Consider the following 4,047-nt stretch of genomic DNA (forward strand, 5'->3'; position numbering starts at 1 on the left):
GTGTGTCGTGAAGATGAAGCACTGGTAATTACAGCTTAGGCAGATGAGTAAAATATAAACGTAGGAATGATTGGAGAAATTTGGCACTACCAACGAAGACTTGGAAAAGTCTTGAAAGTCTTTGGCAGATACTTTACAAAAAGTGATGACAACTTGTTGAGGCATTTTCTGCACTAAAAATTGTTACTTATGATTCTTCTTATCCTCCAACTTGTTGAAGAATATTAACAAATATTTTTATATCTTTCTCAATACAAAAAAGCGTGAATTCGTGTCCATATTATTCATCACATATACTAGAATCATTACAATTGTTAGTGATTTTTTCATTAAGCTCGGAGAAGTCAGAGTTCTCCGAGGTTATAACTCGACTCAGAATCAACTCGGTTCAACACTTATTTGACCCAGTATAAACTTGTCGAGATATAGTTAAACCCAACATAAACTAATCGCGACCAATCCTGATAATTGTTCAAGCAGATCATAGATAAACTCAAATCCCAAATATTTTGGAAGGGATCAGATCAACAACAATAATAGCGCGATCTTAGTACTCACACTACAACATTATGCATTTTTAGCCATAATGTTCATTGTAGCTAAAAATATGAATCTACATAGCTAAATGGTTTAGCTACAAATGTAATGTCTTGTAGCTTGTCTTAGCTAGAAGTGACGCAACTAAAAGTTAGTCATGTAACTTTTTGCTTACGTAGCTAACAATTTATAATATTTGCTATGAATGAGATTAATATGTAACTAAAAACTTGGATGTTTTTGTCACAACAATAATAAACTTGTTGCAAAAGCTTTGCCTTTATAGCCATGGAGAATAGTCACTATAGCTATGTTTGCATTTTAGCTACACAAATATAAATTTATAACTAAAACTTGAAAATTCATGCTACGAAAATAATATTTATGGCAAATATATTAATATTTTAGCTACGTGAACACTAAATTCGTAACTAAATAAAAAGATCACTTGCCACATATATAGTGAATTCGTAACTAAATATTAAATTTTTGCTACGGACATATAAAAATCATATCTATATATAAAAAAACATTGCTATGGATATAGTGTGTTAATAGCTAAATATTGAAATTACTTGTTATGAATACTTTTGATTTGTAGCTAAATATTATAATTATTTGCTATGGAACAAATAATTTATATCAAGAATTTATAATTTATTGCTTCGATTAAAATTAATTGTAACAAATATTGCTATAATTAACAAATTTAATAATAATTACAAATTTATAGCAATATTTTTATAGTAAATAGATAATATAATGTCATGAGAACAATTCTAATATAAAAAATAAAACATTAATAAAATCATTTTCAACCAAATAATTGTCTACTCATAAAATCTTTCGTCCTAGTAATTAAAAATGTTATCAACTAGTTTTTTTTTTTTACAAAATATGAATGTTTCAATGTCATAGCAACCTTTCTTGACCATTTAAGAATTTCCACCAACCTGCAATATCAAATTTGAAAAAAAAAAAAAAGATTAATCATATAGACTAATGTAATCATTGCATATCACTTTATGATTAATGTAAAAGAAAAATAGTTTTCATAGTATATATGCAGTTTTCAAAATAATTTACAATTTCATCCAAAGAGATTTGATTATTTATTGAAGATTATTGACCTTGAGTTCTAAGCATCATCATGAACTTCTCTTCCCATTGTCTATTCATCTCCTCCATTTGCCTTTTTACTTCTTCTAATTTCTCATTTGCTTCCTCTTTGCCTCCTTCACCCTTTCATTTGCTTCCTTCCTAGTTGTTTGTACTTATTTCATAAGTTATGCTTTAGTTGATCTACTTCCAAAACATTCAGTAATACTTTTTCCTGGCCCATTTTCCTCTGAACCAAGGACCTCTTCAAATATTTTATCATCATTCAATAAGATTTGTCCTTCTACTTGTTTTTTTAATCAATCAAACTGTGACTACAAAATAAATTTATAAATTAGCTTGGATGTGTGTGCATAATAAAAAATCAAGAAATAGTTAAAGAGAATACAAAACTATTACAATAATGTCTTCTATACTAGATTCAACTTGCTTTCCTTTCTTTCTTTTGTGAGATTCAATCCAAACTTCAACACGAGAAGGAGTATATAAAACTGAATTTATTTTTTAAAAAAAGAAAGAAAGATAGGGGAAATTAGAAACAGCAAGGTCTCTTATTCACATTTGACAGGTTTCTTGTTCAGGTTTATATCAATGACTTCCATTGCGTGAATTATAACATTTTTATAATAAAAGTCAAGTCATACTAATTAAACTCGTCATTGATGAATTTTAAAAGACAGAGGCAAAAATCATGGGCCATGGAAACTTGTTTCGCTTTAAAATTAAATTAAACATAGTTCCACATAATATATACACTTTAAACTGAACTATATTAGTAATTGAATATGCATGATAAAAATTTTGAGTGGGACCAAAATCCAAACTACAAGCTCACTTAAATCATGTGATCAATTGTGGGAATATTGAAGTTGCATTTCAATCTTAATTATAATTCCTTTAATTTCGCTATTTCTTTTGTAAAAAACTTGTATATAAACCCTTTTCAGTGATAGAAAAAAGGTTAGCAAATTGTTCTAAGCATAATATTACTTTCTTGTAAGTTCTTAAAGAAATAAAAAATATAGTGGATGTAGGCTTAAGATTATAATATGCCGAACCACTTTAAAAACCTAATTATGTTCTTTACTTTTTCTGCATTTATGCATATCACATTGTTGACTAACTTTAATCACACGTGCATCTGTTTTGACTCCACAAAGGTCAATTGGATCACTCTAGTTTGTATAATTAATTATTGCATCAACAATTACCATATAGAAAATTTAGTAGAAATCCATATAAAATCGCCACCAACAAGATTTTAATGTTGGAAAAGGTTTATTTATTTAGCTTTATGAAATTTAATATTAATCATTGTTACATGATAGCTAAACTAAACCCATACATGATAGTCAAACCACTGTTGCAACCATAGTCGGTCCCCATCTACAGTAATTTGGTGATTTCATCATCTTCTGCGACCAAAATAAACGTCGAAATCCAATGGAATTACCGAATTCTTGTAGATGTTTGTACCCACTTTTCACTATCTGAGATCAAAGTGGCTACCAACAACTTTGATGGTGTTCATTATTGGCGTTGTAGGGTTTGGTAATGTGTAGAAAGTAGAAAGGTTACATTAGCGATGAGTCCACACCAATTAATTGCAACCAAATGGCTAAACCCAGGGTCACAACAGTGAGCCAACGAATTCAAAACCGAGAAATCAAACGTATACTTGTTTGGTGTAGTCTTGTTCGAAGTATTGTGTGCTAGACCACCTATAATTCATACGGGGATAAGAACCTAGCCGTGCATGTCGGGCATGAAAGAAGGTGTTAGAAGTTGTATTTCAGTTCCATTGATAAAAGCAAATGCTTTTTGGTAGTAAGTACTTGGTGTGAAGGTTATGTTTAACCTTGATCTTCTTCCACAATATTAATCCAGAACTCTTTGAAAAAGACGTCTTGGCCTATGGCAGCAGCCGAAAGTAAAGCACTGAAGTTGCTTAGAAGAATAAAAGAACCCGCTTTAACAGAGAAGAAAGCTTTAGAGCTGTCAAAGTTTGGATATTGAGTTGGATAGAAATACAGGCGGATAAACTTTTGACCGGCCGTGAGGTTTATTGGATAATAATACTTTTCAGAATGAAGCCCACGTACAGCTGGACATCACCACTACTTCACCTAAGGGCTCTCGGCATTTTCCTGATGAAAACGGGTAGTGTTGATCTGCTGTGTTTTCCTTTTTAGTTAGTTATTTTTTTGTTGCTGAGTTGTACAAATATTAGTGGTAGAGTTTGTTATTTTCTTTCTTCGAGAATCCTCTGTACAGAAGGCATAAATACATGCTATTTGTGCCCATTTTCACAATCAATGAGAAAGATTCATTTCAGTTGACACTGATATTTTTTCCCTGCTTTTCTCGTGCTCTGTTTTTCAACTGTAATAT

Source organism: Pistacia vera, unplaced genomic scaffold (genome assembly GCF_008641045.1).
Source record: "Pistacia vera cultivar Batoury unplaced genomic scaffold, PisVer_v2 Contig511, whole genome shotgun sequence".
NCBI lineage: Eukaryota > Viridiplantae > Streptophyta > Magnoliopsida > Sapindales > Anacardiaceae > Pistacia > Pistacia vera.